The following is a 10,974-nucleotide window of genomic DNA, read 5'->3' as shown; positions in this document are numbered from 1 at the left end:
AACTGTATTGTGTAAAGAAGTACTTCCTCGTATTTGTTTTAAATTTGCTGCCTATTAATTTCCTCTGGTTCTTGTGTTATGAGAAGGGGAAAACAACACTTCCTTATTTACTTTTTCCACACAATTCATGATTATATAGACCTGTAATATATCCCCCTTTTGTCATCTTTTTTTTTTCAAACTGAACAGCCCAAGTCTTTTTAACCTCTCCTCACATGGAAGCTGTTCCATATCCTAATAATTTTTGTTGCCCTTCTCTGTACTTTTTCCAATTCCGAAGTATCTTTTTTTGAGATAGGATGACCAGAACTGCACACAGTATTCAAGGTGTGGGCGTACCATGGATTTATATAGTGGCATTATGATAAGACAGAAATTATCTATCCCTTTCCTACTAGTTCCTAGTTTTTGTTAGTTTTTTTTTTACTGCTGTTGCACACTGAGCAGATGCTTTCTCAGACTCCGTCTCTTTCTTGAATGGTAAAAACTAATTTTTACCATTATTTTGTATGTACAGTTGGGATTAAGTCTTCCAGTGTGCATTATTTTGCATTTATCAACACTGAATTTCAGCTTTCATTTTGTTGCCCAGTCACCTGTTTTGTAACTCTTCAGTCAGCTTTGGACTTAACAGCCTTGAATAATGTAGTATTATCTACAAATTTTTCCACCTCAGCTTTCACCACCTTTTCCAGATTATTTATGAATTTATTGAATAGCACTCATCCTGATGTAGATCCTTAGGGGATCCCACTATTTACCACTTTCCATTGTGAAAACTGACCATTTATTCCCATACTTTGTTTCCTATCTTTTAACCAGTTACCGATCTATGAGAGAACCTACCCTCTTATCCCATGGCTGCTTACTTTCCTTAATAGCCTTCGGTGAGGCACCCTTTCTGAAAGTCCAAGTACACTATATCCACTGACTCACCCTTGTCCACATGCTTGCTGACACCCTCAAAGAATTCCAATAGATTGGCAAGGCATGATTTCCCTTTACAAAAGTTGTGTTGTCTCTCCCCCAACATGTGGTGTTAATCTATGTCCGATAATTCTGTTCTTTACTATAGTTTCAACCAATTTGCCTGGTACTCAAGTTAGATTTACCAGGCTATAATTGCTAGGACTGCCTCTGGAGCCATTTAAAAGAAAACAGTGTTACATTAGCTATCCTCCAGTCATCTGGTACAGAGTACGAAAAGTATACCACAGTTAGTAGTTCTGCATTTTCACATTCACTTGGGTGAATAGCATCTGGTCCTGGTAACTTATTGCTGTTTAATTTAGCAGTTTGTTCCAAAACCTCCTCTACTGACACCTCAATCCGGGACAGTTCCTCAGATTGTCACCTAAAGAGAATAGCTCAGGTGTGGGAATCTCTCTCACATCCTTTGCAGTGAAGACTGATGCAAGGATTGTAAGAATGGAGGAAATATTAGCAGATTTAGAGGTGGGTTGTTGTTTTTTTTTAGTTTTTTACCAGGATGAACCCATTAAATAATTAGGAATCAATTTAATTGATTCCCACAGTTCTTGTAAATGGGTAGTTGATTGTTTACATTGTAGCGTGTCCTTTCTTCTTGGTCTTCTCTCTCTCATGATTGTTTTGCATATAATCGGTTACATCTATTCCACCATTTTGAATTTGTTTAGCAACTTGCATTTGAGAATCTTAAGGTACTTTCCAAACATTAATGAATGAACCCGCACAACACTCTGTTTAGTCTAACTTATGGGAATTGTGGGTGATCGATATATCTGAAAAATTAAGCCATAAATGACTCACCCAACGTCACACAGAGAAGGTCTTTGCTGCAGGATTAACTCAGATGATCAACACCAGGGTTAGCCTAGATTGGGTCTGATCCTCCACACTGCAAAGCCCCACCCAAGTTACTGGATCCTTATTGCTGCTGCACCCACCAATGTGAGTCATTAGGACTTATGGGCACACATCCCATTGGTCTTTTGTTCTGCACTAAGCTGAGCTGTTCTGATTCTTTCCCAGTGAATTGTGGGAAAACTCGTCAATCCTTCACTCAGGTTTTAGCAGCCATCCCAGACAAGCCATCTAGCCCAGAATAGAAGCACCACTAACCTCAGCTAAGAGAATTGCGCGTATTGGCAAGAGCAGTAGTTAGCGGCAACACCCACAGAAGAGCTGGAGTTAACTGTAAAGTGAAGACAAAACCGCAGTGCTGTAAACAGAGCCCTAGACTCCTGATCCCCTTTGCTTTAATAACTAGATAACATTCCTTCTTGATAACATTTAGCTTGTTAGAAAAATGGGTCCTTTCCTAGATATGGAGCCTTTGTTTTTTCTCCACTGAGCTGTGCGTCTGTGTGGTACTAGAATGCCTCAGCATTCTTAGAAGATGCTGACACTCCCTTAGAGTCTTCAAAGATGACAAACATTGTACAGAGCAGCTTTGAGTTGCCTTTTGCCTCACATAACTGGCACACTGCACAGCAACAAAGCAGTTGATTTTTGATGCAATATGTTCTTTGTTCATCCACTGCAAAATTTCCCTTACAAAAAAACCCCTAGGCTTTCACCAGGGTACAGGACGTGTTAACCAACGTGTTCTCCTGCTCATTGTACAATTTCCTGATGGGTTGCTCTCTCTAACACATTTTCTCTTGTGCTTGTTCCTTTCCTTTTGCACTCTTCTCAAAGCGATAGAAGAGATTCACTAGAAAATCTGGGGGGGGGGGGGCAAATCTGATGAAGGGGCTGTATTCATTTGATTGACATCTGGGCAGGTGAGACAAGTAAAGCCTCTGCTAAAAATGCCGCCAATCGCTGTGTGCGTTTCCTGCAGTGGTATGAGAATGCCTTTGTTCCCAGCCTATCACGATGACTGGATTGTATAATACAAGAGCTACACAGTTACTTGGACTGTTACTTGGATTAGGTAGCTTTTTTTCCTAGTGTTTTGGTAATATTTTGGGCAGTGGCATAGTTGACTGTGAATGTGTCCAGGAATCAAATCTCAATTAGCTATTTGGACCCTTCACAGGTGTCATGGATCCACAGGATCTGTGCTACACCCCATTTTTTAAACAATCTCTTGGAGGAGCCCCTTTAGTGTGCCACATCCCCCTACACCCCCAGGCGTCTCAGTCTTCCTTCAGGGTCGGCTATGCAGCCTCACTGTCTCCTAGACTGAACTACTAGGCTCCAGCACTCCTGCTTCACACCGAGCGCTCTGCTTGGGGAGTCCAACTGAGAGAGACTCCTAGGAAAGACTTGACCACTCTTTAGAGACTAATGCACCCCAGGCAGTATTTGCAGTGATACCCCAAACACCGTTTTCAGAAGAGTAGGATTTATTAGACAAGTGGAACACCGCATTGGAAGTCTTTAGATTAGCACTGAGAAATAAAGGTTAAAGCACAGTCCTTTCTGGTCAAGCCACATTTCACCAGCCAAGCTGTAGTGAACTCCATTTTCGGGCTCTGTCTCTCTCTCTGACTTCATTCCTTAGGCCTGGGCTACACTACAGAGTTAGGTTGATGCAAGGCAGCTTACGTCGACCTAACTGTGTAAGCATCTACACTAAAATGTTGCTCCCACTGATGTAACTCGCCCACTACGCCGACTTAATAACTCCACCTCTGCGAGAGGCGTAGTTAGGTCGACGGAGTGTCAGTGTGAACACTGTGTTACTTACGTTAACTGTAGTAGCCTCCAGGCGGCATCCCACCATGCCTCATTTTGAACCATTTTGAACTCCACTGCCTGGCGGCCAGGTACACAGGTTTACGCCCCTCTCCTTTTAAAGCCCCGTGAATTTTTGAAATTCCATTTCCTGTTTGCTCAGTGTGGAGAGCTCACCTAGCAACTGCCCATCTGACCATGCCAGCTACACGCTTCAGATGTGCCCCTGCCTGGAGTAGGCAAGAGATGTTGGATTTCCTGGATCTGCGTGGAGAAGAGGCTTAATTTTGTAGTGTAGCTGATCCAGCATAGAAATGTCAATATCTGCAAGCAGATCACTTGGGGCATGGAGGAGAAGGACTACAAGAGGGACCTGCAGCAGTGCTACATGAAAGCCAAGGAGCTGCGACAGGCATACCAGAAGGCCAGGGAACCTAACAGTCGTTCTGGTGGGAGCTGCAGACATGCTGATTTTACAAAGAGTTGCATGCCATCCTCAGCATAGACCCCAGCACCATCCCAAGAGCCCTGGGGATACTTTGGGGGAGTAGGCGGTCACAGGCCCCAGCTGTGAACAGTGACAAGAAGGAGGACTATGGGGGACAGGTGACAAGGGTATCCAGTGGTGCAGCAAGCCAGGTCCTGTGTTTGTTTGCAGTGAAGGTTGCGTATGTTTATTCTTTGTTTTCCTGCTGTATTAATTTCAATGTGTTTGTGCACTCGGAGCTATTTTGATGAGCACATTTTTAAAAAAACTGAATAAAAATAAGCTAATGAAAGTGAAAAGGATTTGGGAATCATTATCGTAGCATAGGGAAGTAATTTGTTTTAATAAGGACAGCTAGTGTTGTTAAGACACCTGTGATGGTGTGTACCAGGTATTCGATGCTCCCTGCCAGAAGTCCCATCATATTGCCCATTATATTGGCACAGTCCACCCTAAGAAGGTGTCCTCATAGTCCAGGGTGGCCTGGGGAGTTAGCAGAGGGCCTGGTGCCGGCAGTAGCGAGTGACCCGTCCCCATTCCCGTCCTCCCAAGCTTCCACCCCGTTTCTCTTATCATATTCTATATAGCGTACACTGGCTGCTACTGCTTATGAAAATAACTAGTATTGTCAACAATTATATTTACCTTTAATTAAAAAACCAGTAATCAAAAGCTGGGCTTTTTTTCCAGCAGTTCTTTCTTTTGAAATACTTTTTTTTGTTTAAGCCATCTGCTAAACTTGTTTATTTAAAAAAAATCAAATTTTGTTATCATTGTTCCAATCCACGTAATTACATGCTCTCTACATAATTTACTGTCTCCCTGTAGTTTCAACTGGATATTGTAGTCTTCCTTTCATGTATTGTGTTTGCTGTATGCTATAAGTACTGTTGTGTTTTAACACAAAGATGCTTGCATTTCAGTGATGGCTAAATAGGATGACCATATTTCCCAAAGGGAAAATGGGACACGGCGTGGGGCTAGCCCAAGCCGTTTGCCCAAGCCCCTCCCTCCCCTCTTACGGGGCTGGCCAGAACCCATCCTCCCCTCCCCGCCTGGGGCTGGCATCGCTACTCGTCCAAGCCCGGCCTGCCCCCCAAACGGGGCTGGTATTGCTGCTCGCTTGAGCCCTGCCTGCCCCCCCCCCCCCCCGAGCCCTGCCTCCCCCCATGTTCCTCTGCACCCCACTTTTGCCAAAAAAAAGTCAGGACGGCTGGGACAAGTCTTAAAATTGTTGACAATATCAGTTATTTTCATAGGCAGTAAAAGTCAGTGTACAATTTATGGAATATAAATGGATACCACACAATTGAGGCAATATAAGTTATGAGTTACTGTAAATATAAATGCTATTATAAAGATAATACCAACTATTTATTTTTATCACATGGATCTCAGTGCAGTCATTCCTGAATCATTCAACTTCTCTTGAAAAAGCTGACTCAACTTAATACAGGCTGTGCGTCTTATGGTTTTACCCACAGGGAAGGGAGGGAGGCAAATGCGAGAAATTGTTCGGTTTCCTTTCAATATTTGGGCAGCACTCAAATACTGTGATGATGAGAGCCATACTAGTAGCTAAAAGTTAGATAAATAGTAGGGTGACCAGATGTCCCGATTTTCTAGGGACAGTCCTGATATTTGGGGCTTTGTCTTATATAGGCTCCTATTACCCCCCACCTCCTGTCCCGATTTTTCACACTTGCTGTCTGGTCACCCTAGATAAATAGTCTCTTTGGTTTAGTGTACAAGAACTGAGTTAACACTTTGTCATCTTTACTACTAGACAATCTGGGCTTTATATTGCATAAAGAAGAGCACAAAATGCCTAGCCCTAAATCACACTGGTCCACATTGCCACCCTATTTCTCAAATTCAGTGCTTTGGATTATCTTCTCCTTTAAAAACCAAAAACAACCATCACCAACCCCCTTTTTTATTCATTATTTCTTCATTGTATTAATCCAAGGCTGGATTGGAAAGGCCATGGTCAGCTGCTAGCTGCATGGATGTAACACTAGAGGACAGAACACAGAACTGTCTACGTCAAAACCACAAGCTTCCATCAGTGGAATTCATATAGGCAAACTAAGACTTGGTCTATACTAGGAAAATGACCCACAGCTGACAATGCGCTCACTTGCCCCAAGTCCCTCAACTCATATTGAAAACAGAGTAAGGGTTAGTGTAGATGGGACAAACCTATTTGTTACAGAAAGTGTGATAGACACTTGTCACTAAGGCCTTTCTATTTTAGCTCATTTTAGTAAAACTTCCCACTAATTAGCTACATTGTTGGTCACTCTATGGCAGACAAGGTTCCTGTTAACAAAATTAAACCTGTTTCTCTTTACATCTACTGTGGTGGTTCTGTCTTAATAGTTGCAGGCCTGGGATTCTTGAACTGTTGCCTTTGCATCACTTAATCTGGTGACTTTTGGGACTGGGATATTTTTCTTTTCCAGCTACTGTCAACTTAATCAACCTGGAGGACTGAGCAATTGTTTTCACAGACCTATTCCTGAAACATGGATTCTTATACAGAGGTGCTGATATGTACTGTGCCTATTCTGAAAAACTGTGGAAGATGGCGACAAGGGTTTATCAAAACCCAACAAAATTGGTATCTACTGCAGCATATAGAAAAGGGAAAGTGGGATAATATCATTCTTCTTTCCCCATAGCCACTCTAGAAAGAAAGAAGGGATAGAAGTGGAGAACGTAAAATATTATTATGAAAGATGAAGGAAAGTCTCCATGCTATGGGTTGTGAAACAGTTTTGTTGGCTAAGATGTGACCATGTATAGCCAATTTCCAGCCAGGCAGCAGCTTTTTGACTCCCAGATGAACAAAAGGCTAGTAGAACTTCGCTGATATGCACTTCTCTATTCTTCACTGTGATGGGGTGTCCACTGCACACAAGAGTGAAAGGGGTTAAGGTGGCCAGACAGGCTAATTAACTCCACAGGGTGCACCTGGAAGAGGAGCCAGGGAGCAGGGAGTGAAAGCCGGCTCAGCTGGGCAGGAAAAGGTGGGGCCTGTATAATGCCAGGTAGCTGGCAACAGAAGGGGGGCAGCTGGAAAAGACTGTAGACAGACTGCAGTCACTACCTGAGTGGATGGAGTTTGTAGGCTAGCAAACCCAGAGGGGGGAAGCTAGATACATGGGAAGTGGTCCAGGGAATAGCAGCAATGGAGTTAAAGGAAGCAGAATGGCACTGCTATTTGTAGGTCCCTGGATTAGGATCTGGAGTAGTGGGTGGGCCTGGGTCCTCCTCACAGGCAGAGTGGCCAAAGCCCTGGGAACTGAGCCCAGAAACAGGGCTGCAGATAGGCCCTGTTGGACCTTTTACCCCAGAAGAGGAAACACTGAGTGACCTAGCTGGAGGACTGAGTCACGAAGGAGCCACTGCGGGTCTTGGAATGAGAAGAGCTGCAGACCAGAGACAGAATGACAGTGTGCAAGCTGCAGACAGGGGTGTTGGCTTTGAGCTAATCCCCAGAGTGACCAGGAGGAGGTGCCATGCTATGGGTTGTGAACCAGCGGTGAGTGGTACACCCCATTACATGTACACTTTATAATTAACCCCAAAAAGGCAAAGATTTAAAGCAGTGATGTAGTGGTGCCACCCATTACTGAGCCATCACTACTTTAACAAAATATGCTACATATCTTAACCAAGAGCGTCTCATCATTCATCTCCCTCTATTCGTGATCACATGGAGCAATGCTTCTCCCCAGTCAAGACCACACACTATCTGTGGCAATTACAGCAACTGCTGAGGTTGCAAAGCAATACCAGGCAAGTATTTATGTATTTATAGCCTTCTTTAGTTCAATACAGCTAATCACACTATCTACTTCTGCTCTTTATTTCATCTCTCCTTCCCATCTGTTCAGTTTCTGTTAGAGCTGATTAGCCTCTTTTCCCCCAGCCCTCTGTGGACCACTAGTGATGTAGTACTCCTCACTAATACACTGTAAATAATTAAAACTAAACGAGGGTTGCCAAAATCAATAAACAAAGAACATTTTGTGATGCCTTGATTTACTTTGTGTGTATTTACTCAATATCTTGCCAAATTCATTAATTCACAATGGCTTTCCCAGTCAAGGAAATTCTGTTCTGTATTTGATCACATGAGGCTGTCTCAGCAAAATGGATTGCATTTGAAAGTTGAATGGCATAATAAATAGAAATGTCCATCTAAATGGAGTTCCTTGTTGATTCATTCAGCACTAATCTCCAAGCCAGTGAGGAAGCCATGGAACTGAGAGGCAGGAGAAATGGATTCAGTCTCTGACTGCCTCTTAGTCAATAGTTGCTCAACCTCCCTGGTGCCTGCGCTTCAATTTCTCCATCTGTAAACGGGATAATGATACTTTTCCTACTCTGTAAGCACTTGAAGTCCCTCAAACGTAAAGAACTGCACAAATGCTACATAGTACTCGATGCTTATGTTGTTTCTTGGTTGATTGTGATGTTTTAGTGAAGGGAAAAAATCGTTCTTAATGTAACTGTCAGTGTGGTTGAAAGAGGCATAACACTGCACACTGCCAAGAGGGGGAAAAACAGAAATCTTTGCGGAGAAGTGGGGGGAGAGAGAGAGACATGGGGAATAAGTAAACCTTTATTCTTATATCAGAACCAGGAATTGTACAGCTGTGTTCTGGCATATTGGTTTCTGTGAAATAAATTTAATGTATAACCAAACCACAAAACTACACAGGCTTCCTTAAATATGGTCTATGAGTGTGAATCAGGATTGCATCAATTTCTGTTTTTAGAGGGTGGTATCAGTAACAGCTCATCAGAAAATGGCATCGTTTTCAGAGCACCAGGCTGCCAAAAACACTTGGTTTATCTTTCATTTCCTCCTGAGCTATATTAAACAGGACTTTTAGCCTTTGTAGACATCATATTTGAATGTAGTGCCTCATCATAAGAGCATGAGTTTAGTCAGTCATTCTCCACTGACATTTAGGGAAAAAAAGAACTATGAAAGGAGGCAAAGAGTATTAGATCATAGTCCACCCTTTGCCATTGCACCACATAGGTTCTCTAGCTAGATGCTGTAAAAATGATATAACAATTTTAGAGTAGCTCCAAGTTTGGGTTTATATTATATGACCATCTTCCCTCGCAAATAACAATGGTAGGAGTCTCTTCTTGGAATATTATAGGAGGATTTCACCCAGTTCAGAATGGGGCTGATTGAACCTGATGTTTTTCTTGAAAATGTATGAAAGTAGCATATAGTTTTTGGGGTGCCCCCATTCCTCGGGCGGGGGGGGAGGGTGTTCACTAAATGGAATATATGTGTCTGCGCGATTCGGCAGGCTCACACCCTTATGTTCAAATCAACTATCTTTTCCTATTGAGCTTGTTCTTTCAACACTTGGTGAAAACTGGGTAAAATCCTCTTATCGGATTTCAAGAAGAAACTCCAACCTGTATTGTTTGTGAGGGAAAATGGTCATATAATAGGTTTCAGATTGGTAGCCGTGTTAGTCTGTATCAGCAGAAAGAACGAGGAGTACTTGTGGCACCTTAGAGACTAACAAATTTATTTGGGCATAAGCTTTCGTGGGCTAAAGCCCACTTCATCAGATGCATGCAGTGGAAAATACAGTAGGAAGATATACATACATAGAGAACATGAAAAAATTGGTGTTGCCATACCAACTCTAACGAGACTAATCAATTAAGGTGGGATATTATCAGCAGGAGGAAAAAAACTTTTGTAGTTATAATCAGGATGGCCCATTTCAAACAGTTGACAAGAAGGTGTGAGTAACAGTAGGGGGAAAATTAGCATGGGGAAATAGTTTTTACTCTGTGTAATGAACCATCCACTCCCAGTCTTTATTCAAGCCTAATTTAATGGTGTCCAGTTTGCAAATTTATTCCAATTCTGCAGTTTCTCGTTGGAGTCTGTTTTTGAAGTTTTTTTGTTGAAAAATTGCAACTTTGAGGTCTGTAATTGAATGACCAGGGAGGCTGAAGTTTCTCCAACTGGTTTTTGAATGTTATAATTCTTGACGTCTGATTTATTTATTGGCCATTTATTCTTTTGCATAGAGACTGTCCGGTTTGGCCAATGTACATGGCAGAGGGGCATTGCTGGCACATGCTGGCATATATCACATTGGTAGATGTGCAGGTGAATGAGCCTCTGATGGTGTGGCTGAGACTCCAACAAGAAACTGCAGAACTGGAATTAATTTGCATACTGGACACCATTAAATTAGGCTTGAATAAAGACTGGAAGTGGATGAGTCATTACACAGAGTAAAAACTATTTCCCCATGCTAATTTTCCCCTTACTGTTACTCACACCTTCTTGTCAACTGTTTGAAATGGGCCATCCTGATATATATATTATATATTATATAATATATATCTACTGTATTTTCCACAGCATGCATCTGATTAAGTGGGCTTTAGCCCATGAAAGCTTATGCCCAGATAAATTTGTTAGTCTCTAAGGTGCCACAAGAACTCCTCATTCTTTTTGGTCATATAATATAAACCCAAACTTTGACCTACATTAAAATTATATAATTTTTAATAGCACTTAGATAGAGGACCTATGTGCTGCAATGGCAAAGGATGGACTATGATCTAATGCTCTCTTCATAATTCTGTGATTTATGGGGTCAGATTCTCTGCTTTAAACAGTGGTGGAAAGGGGCCATAAAACTAATGGATATGTCCCCTGAATGGATCAGGAAGCCTTAACTGACTCCTTTGCCATGTTCATGCTTAATAAATAATAGATCTAGACAATAACCTACATTTTGTAGAGTGCCCTTTAT

The sequence above is a fragment of the Terrapene carolina genome, unplaced genomic scaffold (genome assembly GCF_002925995.2).
Source record: "Terrapene carolina triunguis isolate 2854851 unplaced genomic scaffold, T_m_triunguis-2.0 Scaffold21, whole genome shotgun sequence".
Classification (NCBI taxonomy): domain Eukaryota; kingdom Metazoa; phylum Chordata; order Testudines; family Emydidae; genus Terrapene; species Terrapene triunguis.
Note: the sequence above shows the minus strand (reverse complement) of the source record.